Source organism: Hyperolius riggenbachi, chromosome 11 (genome assembly GCF_040937935.1).
Source record: "Hyperolius riggenbachi isolate aHypRig1 chromosome 11, aHypRig1.pri, whole genome shotgun sequence".
Taxonomy (NCBI): Eukaryota; Metazoa; Chordata; class Amphibia; order Anura; family Hyperoliidae; genus Hyperolius; species Hyperolius riggenbachi.
The window spans coordinates 95,185,210-95,203,187 of NC_090656.1; the positions used below are offsets into that span (position 1 = coordinate 95,185,210).

The 17,978-nt window shown below is 45.4% G+C and overlaps 1 long non-coding RNA gene across 6 annotated transcripts in view; it reads right to left on the bottom strand.

Annotated features, from left to right (window-relative positions):
• Positions 1–17,978, bottom strand: part of LOC137539148 (uncharacterized) — a 413,808-nt gene that overhangs the window by 304,987 nt on the left and 90,843 nt on the right. For all 6 annotated transcript variants that reach the window (XR_011024932.1, XR_011024934.1, XR_011024930.1 and 3 more), the window contains one exon: positions 16,500–16,587. This is a non-coding gene — a long non-coding RNA (uncharacterized lncRNA). The remainder of the gene's footprint in view (positions 1–16,499; positions 16,588–17,978) is intronic.

A 17,978-nucleotide genomic window follows, 5' to 3' on the forward strand; every position in this document is an offset into this window, starting at 1 on the left:
CACTCATACCGTGCGTCAGCAAAGTGGCAGCTGCAGGACCAGCGATGCAGTTCTGCGTCGCCGGCTGCAGGCTAATTAATCAGGAAACAGCCGCTCGCGCAAGCGGCTGTTTCCTGTCATTTCACGGCGGGGGGCTCCGTGATTAGCCTGCGGGCCGCCGATCGCGGCTCGCAGGCTAAATGTAAACACAAGCGGAAATAATCTGCTTTGTTTACATTTTTACAACGCTGCTACAGTAGCAGTGTTGTAGTAGATCAGCGATCCCCGGCCAATCAGCGGCCGGGGATCGCTGTCACATGACAGCGGGGAGCCTGTTAGAGGCTGCACAGGACAAATCCGTTCCTGTGCAGCCTCCGATCTCTCGGGGAAGGGAGGGAGGAGAGGGAGAGGGGGAATCCTGCGGTGGAGGGGCTTTGAGGTGCCCCCCCCCCCCGCCACCCACAGCATGCAGGAGCGATCAGACCCCACCAGCACATCATCCCCCGAGTGGGGAAAAAAGGGGGGCGGTCTGGTCGCTCTGTCTGTCATTAGATCTGTGCTGGGGGCTGTAGAGCCCACCCAGCACAGATCTGAAAAAGCAGCGCTGGTCCTTAAGGGGGGGTAAAGGCTAGGTCCTCAAGTGGTTAAGAAAAAAATGGAAAAAAATATTATTTCTCAGCTTTAGGCCATTATAGTTTGATATTCATACATGCTACCATAATTAAAACCCATGTACTTTATTTGCCAATTTGTCCTGCTTATTACACCATTTAAATTATGTCCCTATCACAATGTATGGCGCCGATATTTTATTTGGAAGTAAAGGTGCATTTTTCAATTTGGATCCATCACTATTTACAAGCCCATAATTTTTAAAAAATATATTAATACACTGCTTTGACATGCATATTTATAAAGTTCAGACCCTTAGGTAATTATTTATGTTTTTGTTTTTTTTTCATTATTGTAATTTTTTTTCTTTAATTAAAAATTGTATGTGGGTAATTTTTGGTGTGGGAGGTAAACAGTTTTTTTTTAATGTAAGAAAGTGTATTTGTGTAATGTAAATGTATGTGGGTGTAATTTACTATTTGGCCACAAGATGGCCACAGTCAAATAGTCCTGGGAGCGATCGAGCTCGCTCCCAGGAAGAAGATTGAAGCAGGGGAATTTTTTGGAACGCAGAAAAGCTGCAGCGTCTGGAGAGATGCTGTCGGCTTTTCTCCGGGGGGATCCGATCAGTGAAAGGGATCTATAATCCCTTTCACTGTTCGCTGGGCTAACGGCCGGTAGCAGGAGCGTGCACGTGGGGCCCGCGGGAGTGCGCGCGACCCGCGGGAGTGTGCGCAGCCTAACTGTACGAAAAATTTCGTCCAGTTAGGCTGAAGTGGAGGACTTCCAAGGCGAAATGAAAAATCTATTTTTTACTCACCTGGGACTTCTTCCTGCCCCGAGCAGCCGTCTCAATCGCTCGCCGCAGCCCCGGTCCTCTACAGTGTCCCCGCTGGCCACCCACAATAATGGCGACCCGCCGGTGGGGTCGGCTCATCTGCGCCTGCGAGGGCACTCGTGCCCACATCATGTGGCGCATACTGTGTCTACGCACAATTACTGGAAGGTAAGTAAAAGCAAACTTTTGTTTTTCTTAGCATTTAAGTAAGGGGGCTTTTAGGACCATTGTAGTCCTCACACACTCCAATGAGTTCTGGGTCACCATGAGCTTGCTGGTTAGTCTGTACCTCTCGGTGTTACAAGACCTACTCCTTAGAGCCAAATTAACCCATGCCATGCACTGATGAGGATCAAACAATCCGAAACAGTCTGTATGCATGTTGGATTATTATGGCTCTGTACAAATTAACAAGTTAACACATCATTGCAATCCAGCGGCTCTGGAGGTGTGTTTAGCTTCTAAGGGTAATAATGGTTAATTTGCATATATTCAGCAGTGATGCACTGGGAGACATCTCAAGCTCACTCCAACCTGAATTATCGCAAATTCTTTCTGTTTTAAGAAAGCAAACTTTTGTTTTTCTGCAGGTAAGTAAAACAGATTTTTCATTTCGCCTCGACAGTCCTTTAACCAGTACACTTTCCAGCCACTGGGCAGGGGTGTTGCTAGCCCCAAAGATCAGTGGCACATGCCCTGGATCTATTCTGGGGTGCCCCGGGTATCCCCCAGGCAGATTCAAGCAGCAGGTGGCAGTACTCATCTCCAGATTCTGCAGACATCTCTGCTGGGCTTCGCCTCTTACTGTCTGAGAAGGAATAAGTTAGAGCTCCCAGCGTCTCATTCTTGGATGCTAGTGGGAGAATCGCCAGCTACAGAGGATCTCTCCAGACTTGGAGAGTGGATGGAGGTGATGAGTAGGTTCTCCAGCTGAGGGGGGGGGGGGGAGGGGGTTCGGGGGTGGAACAGTGAGGACACACAAATACAGATGCGTGCTCCCCATGGAGGCTCTACAGCTTCCAGCATGCCACCACAACACCCAGCATGCCCCATAAAGGCACCACAGCACCCAGTATGCCCCATAGAGACACCATAGCACCCAGAATTGCACCACACAGCATCCAGTATGCATTTTGTTTTTGCATTAATGAAGAGGGAGGGCTTTATCAAAAATTTTGAAGGGGCAGGTCTACTTAAACCACTGTAACGTTCATGTACATTTGGCTCCACCCATAACCACACCCACATTGCCATGCGTGGCCACACCCACTTTTTGGCTGGAGTGCCCAAAAGTTCCCCCGATCTCTTAGGATCCTAGCAACATCCCTGCCACTGGACCTTCTAAACAACTAAGCATTCTGTTGTGTTTTATGTAGATTAAGGCCTAGTTCACACTAGGTCCGGAAACGTATCAGTGGCTCCGTTTTTCAGCCCGGGTCAAAACCGTCTTCACCCAAAAAAAGCCTGCATCCGTCTGCGTTTGCAGGGACCCGTTTTCAAAACCTGAACGGACGGTCCGGATCTGCTGCATTTTCACAGACCACGGATACATGGAGGGGTAGTGAAAATTAATGGGAAAACTGATCCCCATTTTTACAGGCAGAAATGGACACAGAAACGGATTAGTTTCTGTGTCACAGCCTATGGGTGAGAGGGGGTCGCCATGGTAGAGGGGGAAGCAGCCAGGGCGGCGGTGGTGTTTAAAAGCTTGTTAGTAAAATGTCATATGCAGGGTTGTAATGGCACCCCAGCAAAACTTCTTTGCTGACCCCCCCCCCCCCCCCACACACACACACACACACACACACACACACACAAACCGAATGCACCACCTGCTGGAACTGCCCTTTAATCACTACATATGTCTAGTGGCTAGACAGGTCCTCCGTACTCCTCAATCTCTGCATTTTAGCAGTGTACTGTGCAGCCTATCTCATGTGACTCTCAGCTCTGCATATCACGTGAGTGGGCCTCCCTTTGCCCCCATGCAAAAAAACGGGAGTTGTGGGGGTTATTGTTATGCCCCTGGTCAAATGTGTTGTTTGAGGAACGCAGCCAACCTCCAGAAACTGCATGTAGCATCAGTAAAGGCATTATCTACTGCGTCAATTCACAAGATGGTAAGTATTACGATAGTCACTTAGATGAATGCTTCCATTTATTCCAAAAAAGTAGCGGTCAATCTGTTTTTTCTACAGCCTACAACATAAAAAAACGCCTGAAAACCGTATGTCTGAACTGGTCCAAATGGTGCCCACTAATGATACACTCTTGATTGTACAATCTCTGTAGAAGAAAGGTAATAGAAGAGTGGATATACTTTGAATGGGTACTTTAGGTAGCCCTCATATAACATGAAAGATTGTACAATCAAGGTTGTACGGTTAGTGGGCACCTTAAGATTGTTCTTTCCATAATAAAAATGACAACAGTCATAGTTCAAAGATATTTGCGCCTGGAGTTAAGCCTTAAAGTGGACCTGAACTCTTGTGCAGGACAGAAGGATAACAGAGAGAAATGCATCCTGTATGTATTTAGAGAGTTTAGCCTGTCTAATTCCACCTCATCTGTGGCTAATCACAACTGTAATTTGATCTCTCAGCTGTGTCAGCTGGCTGCCTCCACAGAACATCTAATTTGTAAACACAAGATGTTAACCCTATGTCTGCTTCCATGTAAGCAGGAAGTAGACACTCTGCAGATATATTTCAGGATTTGTATCAGCTGTAAGGCCTGGAACCCACTACAAAACGCTATCGCTACTCGCTAGCGCTTTTAATTAGCCGTCTGTAAGCGATTTCATGAGTGAATGCTGGCAATGCTGGCAATTTTGGTAGCGTTTTTAAAAAGTGTCAGCTTTTTACAAGCGATAGTATAGCGATTAGCATTTTTAATTCTGATTGGTCCTTTTAATTAATTTTAATTTTTTTACAGTATGCAGTAATGTAAAAACGCTAGCAAAATCGCTCTGTGTAGGTTTTGACGAGCGATTATGCCAGAGTTTATATACTTCACATTGCAGAAACGCTAAGCGCTAAGCGCTAAAAATGCTGCATGTCCTACGTTTGCGATTTTGGTAATCGCTCCAGTGGAATTTGGCCCATCCATTAACATTAGCCGAGCATTTAGGGAAATCGCTAGCATTTTGAATCGCTTCCTAAACGCTCACAAAATCACTCTAGTGGGTTTGAGCCCTCCCAAAGAAGAGTTTTTCTTTAAAGGTTGTTATGATGTTGCTTATCTTTTAGAGCAGCGAGGAAGTTCTAAGTTCAGGTCCGCTTTAACGGTCATTTTATTTAACAGAGCTTCTGCCTATATTCCACTAACTCCATGAGTAATAAAATAAATTCTCAGTTCTTTCCACACCATTTGCACAGAGATATCAAACCATTTTTTTTTTCCAAAGCAGGTGCATCCGTTGGAACAGTCTGTTTGTGCAATTAATATTCTAAAACAAACAATGTAAACAAACAGACAGAAGAAACACAATGAAATTGAGAATATGTGTTTAAGATTTATTCTTTATTATATTGCGCTGAATGACAAAGGGGAGGCTGCTTGGTAATTGAAGATGCATTGAAAATAAGCGCCATGCTATGGGAGAATGGTTAATAATTGATTGTTTGGTGGAAAGGTTGTGTTACGGAGACAAAAGGTAACGGCAATGAAGGCTGCAGCAGCACAGCTTATGTTTTCATCATTAAATCTACTGTGCAATTGCCTTGTTCTCATTACCCTTCACATTGGGCCTGGATGACCTTACATATCAAGCATCAGATAACCTGCATCCAGCCACAGCGGAGGATTCTCCTACCTGAATGGAAAACAGCTTTCCTCATCAACTCCATTCATATACTTTCATTGTTATTATATTTAAATGGCTTCTAATGTAGCACTAAGTTGTCAGCATAGATGGAAAATGAATTAGGATCTCTATAGGTTTAGCACACTGGTGGGTGTCAGCAGTGTAGATGTGTTGGGATTCACCTGTGGTGTTTGCTTTGGGAGTCCCAAGGATTGGTCACAAAGGTGTCTCACACTCTCCAACAATGACCTTTAGAAACAGCACATTCTTGTGGCAGAACGCCACTTTGTGGGTCATAAAATCAAAGTGCATTGTGGGAGATGCAGTTTATGGGCACTGTGCACTAAACCCTTGCACAGGACAGAAGGAAAGCATAGATAAATGCACCCTGTATGTACTGAGAGAGTTTAGATTGTCTAATAACCACTCATCTGTGACTAATCACCAGTGAATTTGATCTCTCATCTGTGTCAGCTGGCTGCCTTGGCAGAGCAGCTAATTTGTAAACACAGGATGGTAACCCTATGTTTTTCTTCCATGTAAGCAGGAAGTAGACACACTGCAGATTTATTGCAGAATTTGTATCAGCTGTAAGGCCTGGAACCCACTAGAAAGCGCAAAACGCTATTGCAATCACTATTGATTTGTTATAGTGTTTTGCAAGCGATTTTGGGAGCGATTTCCCTGCTCCTATACAATCCATTAGCTCCCAAAATGCTGCATGTCCTGTGATTGCGATTTCCTTAATCGCAATCGCTCTAGTGAAGTCTGTCCCATCCATTTACATTGGCAGAGTGTTTAGGGAAATCATCAGCGCTCCCTAAACTCTCTAAAAAACGTTCCAGGTCTAACAAATGTTTTTCTTTAAATTGTATCTGAGACAATAAAAAAAAAAATACATACCTGTGGCTTTTTCCAGCCCCCTCCAGGCTAATTGGTCCCTCACCATCTTCCCAGGTCAATTGGATCCTCCGCTAGGAGGCACGTTAATACCGCTGGTCGGACCAGTCAGAGCAGGGACAATCCTGTCGCGTACGCTCCCCTGTCACGCTTCCGCGGCCGGCAGCAGAATGCAATGGGGCTCACCTATCGCCGGTCCGCTCATACTCAGTGCGCTCCGATTCAAGGAGTTAATGTGGCATCTAGCGGAGGATCCAGGTGGCCCGGGAGGACAGCAAGGGACTGATTAACCTGAAGGAGGCTGAAGGAAGCACCAGATATGTATTTTTTTTTTTGTATTTTCATCTGTCTCAGGTTTACTTTAACCACTTAAGTATCAGCGGTCTCTGCTCCCTTAAGGACCAGAGACCGCTGGTACAATAACGACGGAATACCGACAAATTACCGCGTATGCCCGCCGCAACCCGCCGTCTTGGCCGCTTGCCGGGATCTTCCTGACATCCACTCTACCGTCTCTATGACGGCAGAGTCATGTGAGCCGGTCAAGAGCTGCTTTCATTGGCTCCTGACTGTGTCTATCAATGTAAGCCAATGGGAGCGGCTTACATTGATAGACACGGGCAGGAGCCAATGAAATAGACTCCTGACCGACTCACATGGCTCTGCCGTCATAGAGACAGGCAGAGCCAGTGAGTTACGGCGAGCGGAGCAGTGCTTTTCAGCGCTGCTAGATTTGGGCGCAGCCTGCGCCGCCATAGACTATAATGGGAATCAGTCTGTAGCGGCGCTCAGTGAGTAACGTCGGCTCCGTCAGAAGACGGAGCTGAAGTTGCTTAACCAGTTCGGCCTATCTTGACGAGTACGTTAGTCCAGATAGGCTCTGCTGCCGCCGCCGTGTGATTTGCGTGATCGGGCATGCTCCCGCCTCCCGCCGCTAGCCCCCTGATCAGTGAATGGGAATATAATTCCCATTCACCGATCTAACTTCCCCGCAGAAAACCCGACACTTTCTAGTGAGAGAGCGCAGTATTTCTGCCCTCCAGGAAACTTCTCCGTGTTCTTTAGTTCCTGGATGCGACATCGTTCACATCCAGGACTTTTTTGACTGTGGCCATCTTGTGGCCAAATAGTAAACTGCACCCACATACATTTTCCAATAAACAATTATCCTATTTTACATTTAAAATTGGCTGTTTCCCTCCCACACCAAAAATTACTCACATACATTTTTTATTAAGAAAAAAAAAACAAAATACAATAAAAAACAAAACAAAAACAACATAAATAGTTACCCAAGGGTCTGAATTTTTTAAATATGCATGTCAAGAGAGTATGTTATTATATTATTTTAAATTATAAGCTTTTAAAGGGAACCAGAGAGGAACGGGGGGGTGAAAAAAGAAAAAGATTTTATACATACCTGGGGGTTCCTCCAGCCCCATAAGCCTGAATCGCTCCCACGCCGCCGTCTTCGGCTTCCTGGATCCGCCGGTACCGGGCCCGTCACTTCCGGCGGACGCGGCCAATTGTCCGCATCACAGGGGCTCCCTCCATACATGTAGGCATGCGGCTGCGCAGTTAGCAGCCACATGCGTATCTGTATGGGGAGAGCACCCTGTGATGCGGAGAATTGGCCGCGTCCGCCGGCCGACTTGCCGACTCGCGGCAATGACGGGACCCGGTGGCGGCGGATCCAGGCAGCGGAGGACGGCGGCGTGGGAGCGATCCGTGCGTATGGGGCTGGAGGAAGCCCCAGTTATGTATATTGCATCCTCTCTGGTTCCCTTTAAGTAGTGATGGACGCAAATTGAAAAAATGCACCTTTATTTCTAAATAAAATATCGGCGCCATAAATTGTGATAGGGACATCATTTAAACGGAGTAATAACCGGGACAGATGGGCAAATAAAATACATGAGTTTTAATTACGGTAGCGTATATATTAATTTCAAACTATAATGGCCAAAAACTGAGAAATAATGAATTTTTTTCATTTCTTTCTTAATCTGCCTGTTAACATGGATTTAGAAAAAAATAATTCTGAGCAAAATGTACTACCCAAAGAAATTAGTGGCGGAAAAAACAAGATATAGATCAATTCATTGTGATAAGTAGCAATAAAGTTATTGGCGAATGAATGGGAGGTGAACGTTGCTCGAATGCATGAGATTTTCAGCACTGCGGTGCTGAACCGGTTAAAAAACACAATCATTCGGCCTCCAGCAATTATTTCATTCCCCCACTATCCATGGCGGCCTGGAGGGGGAATAGTAATTAACACGGCCCGGACTTGTGCAGAAGCAGGATCAGCCATATACCGGCTGTATCCTGCGCCCAAGGCTACCGGCGCCGATTTCAAATGTACGCACCGCGAGAGACATCGGGTTTCAGCAGCAAGATCGGCAGGGAGCGATGGAAACGGTGGATACGCGCTGTGTCGGTGATTGAAATCTACTCCCTGCCAGCAAGGTGACCACCAAAACAGGGCGTTGATTTCAATCACCATGGTCATTAAGTGGTTAAGGCCGGTTTCACACTGCAAACTGACAGCAGTGATGCTGTGTGGTGCGCCCGCCCCACCGTATCACACCGCCAGAAACAGACCTTCAGGAAAAACCACCAGCCAAGCAGGAAGTGACAGTGCTTGCCGTCACTTCCTGCTTCTGGTATGTGGAAGTGCATGGAAGCGTATTGTTAAACTATACTTCCGTGCATGCACACCGCAATGGCGCGACACCAACATTTTTAAAATTCCTGCATCGCCATAGAGTAACATGACTTCCGGTCGGGCGCAGAGCGGTGCAAGTACGCGTGTTAACGTAGTTTTGTCCTAGCGTTGGGGATGCGGCAAAAACGTCACTTTCATCGCATCACACCGTACCATGGCAGCATGAAAGTCTCCATAGACTTCCCTTGCCCTGCGGTGGGGTGCGGTAAAAATACCGCACCGCCCCGATGTGAAAGGGCCCTAAAAGTTATTGTGCTGTTGCTTATCTTTTAGAGCAGAGAGGAAGTTCTGAGTTCAGGTCCACTTTAAATTAGCATAAACCTTATTTGAGGCATTTGAAGATGTCAGGGGCAGGATTCGGCACGCTGGCCTTGAGTTTGACACCTGCGCCTTAGACCTTACATGAGGCAATTCTGAGGCGTACATGTAATAAAAGCGCCAGGAAAAAAAGGGTGCTGGATATTACCGTTGTGCTGCTGCACCCCTCTGACGGCTGGCCAAATGGGCCAGTTGCACACTACAGTGCATGCATGACCCAGGCCAGGAGCATTATCGAGGAGGCGTGCGGCCCAGGCCATGCATGCACAGTAGCGCATGCATGGCGATCTTGTGGGGGGTGGGGTCGGGAAACAAGGAGTGAACCAGGAGGAAACTGAAAAACCTTTAAGGCTACAGGGGGCTGGAAGAAGCCCCAGGTAAGTAAAATAGAACTTGCTTGTTTGCACGCCATTGTCCATCCTTAGTGATTTCTGAAGGCATATATTCCAGCTGATAGTCTACCATGGCTGACACTCCCTAGGAAAGAGGCATGGCTGCAGGTTGATTGAGGTGAGAGGGAGATGTGAGCTGGCAGAAGGATGTTGCTGGTGATCGACTGATCGGTGAAAAGGGTATTACTCATGGGAGTAGCAATAACCCCTGAAACCCCTGCCATAGCAGGGGGGCCCAGAGGATTTGGAGGCCCTTCCTCCTCCCTCTCCCCAACCTCAAGTGCAAGCAATTAGCAAAAACCCTCCCTGTTCTCTCACAAAAACCATATGCAGGAGCATGTGTAATATTTTCCTGCTTCCAGATGCTGCTTTACAGCAAAACACTCTCTGCTGCCATTCGCCAACTGCTGATCATGTGACCCGCATGGGGTTCAGGGACCAGGGGAGCCCCATGCTATCATTTTTGCAGGGGGGCCCTATTAAGTTTAGTTACGCCCCTTGTATTACTTTATATTTTTCAAAAACTGTATTTTCGTTTTACAACACTTCTATGCGCAGTTAATTTAATACAGTTCATTAAATGTAAATACAACTCTAGCCAAACTTTAATAAATCTGAAATAGAACTTAATAGACATTAATGAAATGATGTTAACTGCTGTCTTTTTATGCATATATGAAACAAAACAGCACTGCCTTCAAATTACTGTTTAATGCGCCACCTTGTGGGTGTCTGGGAAACTGTTAATTCTAGCTTACACACACGCTGGCAAGGATTACATTGTGTTGCATTGCTTTGCTGCATTGCTTTGATGCATCTTGAATGTAGAAATAATTATAATGCCTTTAGATTACATTTTTAAATGGATTATCGTTTCCAGTTGTTCCCACAGTATGAATGCCAGGGTACTGCAAATAAAACAGGAAACTGTACAGAGAGCTGTACACCTTCCATACCCTCACCCATGTATATATAAAGTATATAAAAAACATTTGTATTCTAAAAACATCATCATTTGTCTTTTTCAGGCTTTCTTCGTAGAACCATGCGGTCCATGCAGCAATGCAGTATTGTCTCTCTCATTTGAATCTCTGCTGAACACAGAATATACTGCTGGCTGGATAGTGCACTGCCTCTGACATAGGAAACCAGGGTGTGATTCTTGGCTGTTCCTACTCAGTAAGTCAGCACCTATTCAGTGAGGGGTTTTAGGGCAAAACTCATCAAACACTGCTACTGCCTACTAAACACACCCCTTATGGCTGCAGCTCTCAAGCACTTTGAGTCAGACAGGAGAATAGCGCTATACAAATGTTATTGTTATTATATTACTAGGTGGACCAAGCCCATTAAAATAACAGGCTCTAGTCCCTCACAGAACCCCTGCTGTACGGCTGACGCCAACCACCACGCCCGCGCGCCCATGCACCGCGTCCGTGTACCCACGTGCCAGCCAGCATACCCGCGCGCATCAACGGCTACCTGCCTCCCCCCTGGCCCCGTCCTCCTCCTATCCCAAGGCTACACATGCGCAGTAGCCAAAACACACGGGACACAGGGACAGGAGGATGACGCAGGGACAGGTAGGGTTTTATTATGTAGGATTACAGTAGAATTCGTATGTTGTCTTCTAGGAGGAGTTGTGGATGTCCTGCTGTTTGCCATCCTATCTGTAGTTCTCTGGAGGCAGATGGCACAGACTGCCACTCATCTCCTTCCTGCAGGCCATTCTGGGCAGGCTCACAATAATCCTCCTTTCACTAACAATCTATGGAAGCAACATGTGCCCCAAGGTGGGGAGCAGTGGAGCACAGTCCAGACAGCAATACTGACATGAGTGTGGTCGGGCATGTGGCAGTCTGCTCAGAAGGGAAAGCATATTGGAAGTCACATGACCATAAAAATAGAGGTATCTGCATTTTTTTATGTACATTAGTTATAATTTCTATTATTATTTGAGTCTGGTTGTAGTGGCAGTCTATATAACACAGTTACCCTAATCGGAGAGGACTAGTTAGTAAAATTTAACTTTTATTAAGTCTGCATTAAAAATGACCTAGGTTTGTCATATACATAGAAAGTGATGTCTGGGAAGGGTGGTAAGTATCATTGGTTCAAAGGACCATCCACCCCTTTTCCCAGTCCTAACTTAAGTTACTCTACACAAAACTCGACATGTTTCATTTCCTAAATTGGAAATTTCGTCAGGAGTGAAAGTGCTCAGTGCTAGAGTGCCATAGTGCTAAAAAACGAGTTACAAAATATACATTATCACATTTCTAAATGACGAACAGACAGAGTAACGGCCGTATATTCACAGCCTGCTATGGTGCCTCCATTAAGGCTGCCCTTTTATAGTATATTGGTAAGCCCAGTGGTTGCTGGGTAGGGCGGATACCTACTCCTCCTTCCCGGGGGGTGTGGCCCCGGACCGGATTTGTCCACAGAGGGATCCATCACCCATAGTGGCCAATCAAAAGCATTGGCCATACCTACTCATATAATTTAAAACCAGACTGCACTAAGTCAGGACTGGTCAATTATCCCCACATCCTCTACATTTATATATGTAGAACGCACTCACCCCATTAACAGAGCGGCCACAGGGCTCTGCTTGTATCAAAACACCGAGTCCGTGTTTAGGCCATCCTGATTGGTCAGTAGCTGCGGGCTGGGGGCGTGGCTAGAACGAGCGTGCTGGAACCCACGTCAGGGTCGCGCAGCCAATAGGCTTCCGCATCTTCCTCCAGACACCGCTCGTACGACGCCCACCAGACTACGCACATACGCCTGGTGTAAGGGCGGTATGCGTTGTGTGATGACGCAGGTACGCGTTGCCTAGGTGATGACCAGCGCGGCGAAGACCAAGCTTACGCCGTTCGCTTCCTGCATCACCTGTAGTCATGGCAACCTGTATACAATACCAGGCTACTGCCTGAAACAATTATGGGGGACAACCGTGCGTAAGGAGAAGGAGAGGGGGGGGGGGGAAACCCCCCACAGGGGGAGGCGACCAATAACGGGCATACACCTACCCACCCACACAGGCAGGGGTATAAACACATACAAGAAGCTTTATTAGCAGACAGATTTTCAGGAACCCAGGGCAAAGTCACTATGCCCCATATGCTTAAACTAGTAACCCCATAGGGGTATTAACCCGGGGTAAAAGCACTATGCCCCATATGCTTATACTTATTACCCCCTCAGGGGTATCAGCACAGGTCACCCCAGTGATTTATATGAGGGAGGTGCCCCCTCTTCCTAGAAATTAGGGGTAAGCAATGTACAGATAATCACAATTGGGGCATACAGTACAAAATATTCTCAGGGCACTCCTTGGGGGCATACAGTACAAATTATTAACCTGAGGGCACTCCTAAGGGATATTGGAGTGGTGCCAGATTAAAGGCAGTGGGGACACAACTACAAAAAGGGAGAAAAGGTAAAACCCTCATTAAGGCCATGTGGACTGAGAGTGCCCAGTCTATATATCCAGCGAGCCTCCAGCTGTCTCAACTTCTGGTCTAGATTACCCCCTCTGGGCCCCATCCTCCATTTTTGTATCACCCAAAACCTCAAACATGACGAATCGCCACCATGTTTTTCATGGCAATGTCTGGCGACCGAGGTCTTTCGTTTATGATTCACATCTCCCAAATGTTCCAGAATTCTCTCTTTAACCATTCTCGTGGTTTCTCCCACATAAAGTAAAGGGCAAGGGCATTGGATGGCATAAACTACCCCCTCGCTGTTACAATTGAAGAAATCCAAAAGGTCAAAGGTACGACCATCTTTAGGGGCAATAAAACTCTTGCAGGTAAAGACATTTACACACGCTTTACATTTCCCACATTTATACATCCCCTTGGGGGGGTTAGAATTAAGCCAGGTTCTCCTAGATATTGCAGTACCGCTCTTAATAGCTGGGAGAAATGAGTGTGTCAAACTATCCCCCAGATTTTTCCCCCTCCGATACGTAATGAGGGGTGCCCTTGGTAAGTATTCTTTCAATTGTGTATCCAATTTCAAAATGGACCAGTGTCTACCCAGTATTCGTTTAACATTATTCGATTGGCTTGAAAAAGTGCTGATCAGTCTGGCCTGTGACCCCTCTTTTTTATTAGAGTCCCTGTTTTTTGGAACCAGGAGGTCCTTTCGGTCAACTGTCTGTGCCTTCTCACATGCCTCCCTTATCACCTCTCTTGGGTATCCTCGGTCGACAAAACGTTTCTCCAGGGTTACACACTCATCTTTAAAATCCGACTCATTAGTACAGTTCCTGCGAGCCCGCAGGAACTGACCCTTCGGAATCCCCCTTTTTAGGGGTTCCGGATGGAAACTCCGCCATTCCAACAAGGAGTTGGTTGCCGTGGGTTTGCGGAAAATCTTAGTATCCAAACCACCCGCATTATTTTTCCGAATCTGTACATCTAGGAAATTAATGCTTTCCTTATGTATCTCATGAGTAAAGAACATTCCAATGGTGTTGGAGTTCAACTGTTCAACAAAATCCACAAACAAATGTCTGGGGCCGTCCCACAAGATGAAGATATCATCTATGAAACGGCCCCAGAAGATCACATGAGAGGTATAAACCGCCAGATCCTCCCCAAAGACAATCGTATCCTCCCACCATCCCAAGAAGAGGTTTGCATATGAGGGGGCACAAGCCGTCCCCATTGCACAACCTCTCCTCTGCAGGTAATAATTACTTTGAAACAAAAAGTAATTATGATTCAGTATAAATGACAATAAATCGAGGATAAAGGCGGAATGTTCCGCCAGATGGATACTTCTAGATTGTAGGTAGTACCCAATCGCATAGAGGCCCAGTCCATGATCTATATTATTATACAACGCCTCTACATCTAGGCTTGCTAACCAAACTTGGTCACCAACATGTACATCATGCAGTTTATTTAAAAGGTCCATAGTGTCGCGTAAGTACGCTGGAAGGCTTTCAACGAAGGGTCTCATAAATGAGTCGACGTATCTACTAACCTGCTCTGTTAGACAGTTGTTCCCGGACACTATGGGGCGCCCAGGTGGGTTAGATACATTTTTATGGACCTTAGGGAGGGCGTAAAAAGTGGCTACCATTGGGGACTTGTTCAGCATACAGTCAAAATCCATCTTATCAAGAACACCTTTTCTTAGTGCCTCTTTTAGCAAGCTTTCAAGCTCACTATAAAACGTCTGTGTAGGGTTTCTATCTAATTTCTTATACTGTCTTTCATCCGATAGAATCGAGTAACACATATTGACGTAGGCGTCACGAGACTGTAAAACAATATTGCCCCCCTTATCTGATTTCTTGATCACTATATCATCATTAGACGTTAGCTTCTGCAGGGCAACCTGTTCGTTCTTAGTAAGGTTATGCTCAACACGGTGTCTAGATTTTGCCAAGTCCTCCAGATCCCTGACTACCGTGTCAACAAATGTTTGAATGGTCGGGTAGCCACTTATACTGGGGCAAAACTTGCTTTTACTTTTCAAATCACTCTTTGGTGCGCACAGTTGAACATCCCCAGTCCTATTCTCCTCCAAAAGGTCATTTAGGGTCTCTAGTGCAATAGTATCCAATTCCTCTCGTCGTTTAGCCTGCATGGTGGGGGAGTTCATGTACTTATAGACGGCTAATTTCCTGGCGAATAAATTGACGTCTTTTACAGTTTCGAAAAGGTCGAAGTCAGGGGTGGGTACAAAGGTCAAACCTCTGGAGAGGACAGCAATCTCATCTTGGTTTAACGTATAGTCTGTAAGGTTAACAATTCTCATTAGGTCAGTGGTTTCCGGGGTTACCATTCCTCCTCCCTCCGCCTCCAATGGCGGGGCTTGTAGCCCCATTTGTCCCTGTTTCTGAGTTGTCTGGGGGTTTCTGGTGAGGGTGGGCTTCGGCCCTTGGGTCTGCCTCTGCCACGGGGTTTTTTGGGGTTCAAAGGTTGCTCCCCTGATTTTTTACCCTTCTCTGTTTCAGATTCTGACTCAGATTCAGTAGTAGTTTCAGCCCCTGAGGGAGTGGGGGGGGGGCCGAGGGGTCCTTTACTCTGACCTTCCAAGTATACACCTTCCCGTTCTTAAAGTCACGGCAGAGGAGTAGGTATCCGCCCTACCCAGCAACCACTGGGCTTACCAATATACTATAAAAGGGCAGCCTTAATGGAGGCACCTTAGCAGGCTGTGAATATACGGCCGTTACTCTGTCTGTTCGTCATTTAGAAATGTGATAATGTATATTTTGTAACTCGTTTTTTAGCACTATGGCACTCTAGCACTGAGCACTTTCACTCCTGACGAAATTTCCAATTTAGGAAATGAAACATGTCGAGTTTTGTGTAGAGTAACTTAAGTTAGGACTGGGAAAAGGGGTGGATGGTCCTTTGAACCAATGATACTTACCACCCTTCCCAGACATCACTTTCTATGTATATGACAAACCTAGGTCATTTTTAATGCAGACTTAATAAAAGTTAAATTTTACTAACTAGTCCTCTCCGATTAGGGTAACTGTGTTATATATTAAGAATCAGGGGTGTTTTTTGTATAATTGCTAATTGTAGTGGCAGTCTGCCAGGTAATTTCCTACAATTCCTTTTTAATGGGAAATGCTATTTATAGTAGCACAATGTGACATTTGCTACTTTGTACTTTGCATAAATATCCGTGGCACGTTCAGGATGCCAAAGTCAATTCATTTGCAGCTAATCTAGGAAGAGGCGTGTGATTTTGCTCAGTAATATGGAGAAGCTTCCTTACGTTGCTAAGCAACATTGCATTTGTCCAGTGAAACATGTATATGTTGCTAAGCAACAGCACACAAAGCTGATATTCTCACTTTGCTGCACATTACCGACATCTCAAAGAAAACTTTCATGGAGACCTGAAGAGAGAGGAATATAAAGGATGATATGGCTGAATTACTTTTCAAAATCTTGCTTTCCTGGCTGTTGTGCTCATCCTTTGCCTTCTATAGCCTCCGAATCATTGACCCTTGCTGAGAGTGACACAACTGACGGGGAAAAAAAGGAACAAGCCACTGATTAGCAGCTGCCACTATGCCAGCAGCAGTAACAGCCACTGATTAGCAGCTGCCACTATGCCAGCAGCAGTAACAACCACTGATTAGCAGCTGCCACTATGCCAGCAGCAGTAACAGCCACTGATTAGCAGCTGCCACAGCTAATTAACCCTTTTTAAACTTTTTAAATTTTAAACTGCAAATATGGTGTCTGTGGTTTATTTTAGTTAGCCATGTTAGATGTGTATTCTGGTATTATTTATATTTGGGTGTTGTTGTAGCATAAATGCAAAAAGGGCGCCTGGAAAAAAAGGCCGTGGGTTATAGACGAAATTATACGTTTTTATGTAAAACAATATTTTTCATTTTGATATTATAATCTAAAATCAATGGCTAAATATGTTGAATTAACGGTAATGAAACCGCAAAATACTGTCTATAACAAAAATGATATTTATACTTATATTGAGCATAGTAAAACAATTGTAAATGTTACAGATATTTTATATCTAACCATACTCTCACACAGAACCCTCCCTGTACTTATCCCCAGCCCGTAGACCCCCCCCCCCCCCCCCGGTGGTGCCTAACCCTAAAAACCCCACGGTGGTGCCTAAACCTAAAACCCCCCTGGTGGTAATAAGCATAGTAATACAATTGTAGATATTACAGATATTTTACTGCAGCTATACCTAACCTTACTGTCACACAGAACCCTCCCTGTACCTATCCCTAACTCCTAGCCTACCTTAACCCCGGGTGGTGCCTAACCCTATCCACCCACCTGGTGGTGCCTAAACACCCCACCCATGGTGCCTAACCCTCCCTTTGGTGGTGCCAAACCCTAACCACCCCCTGGTGGTGCCTTACCCTAACCACCCCCCCCCCTTCCTGGTGGTGTCTAATCCTAACTACCCCCCTGGTGGTGCCTAACCATCCCCCTGGTGGTGCCTAACCCTAAGCACCCCAACTGCACAAACACACTTACACACATAAAAACATTAATATATTTGATAACGTAAAAAATACTTAACTACAAATAACATGATTTGAAAAATGTACATATTTTTAATAGAATAAATAGCCTTACAATCACGTACCTAATAAAAATATTATGAATTGAAAAAGTTATATATTTGTAATAGAATAAATAGCCTTACAATCATGTACACATTAAAAATCTTAAAATAACAGTAATATTAAAAGCAATATATTAGTAAGATAATAAATCTGAAAATTATAATTTAGGTATTATAATTCTGAAAACAAGGTTAATACCAAAAGCGATATATTTATACAACAAGGAGCTTAAAAACGAAAATGTACGTATTGTACTTATGAAAAAATTTTTTTACAGCAATAAAATAAGTGAAAACGAAAAT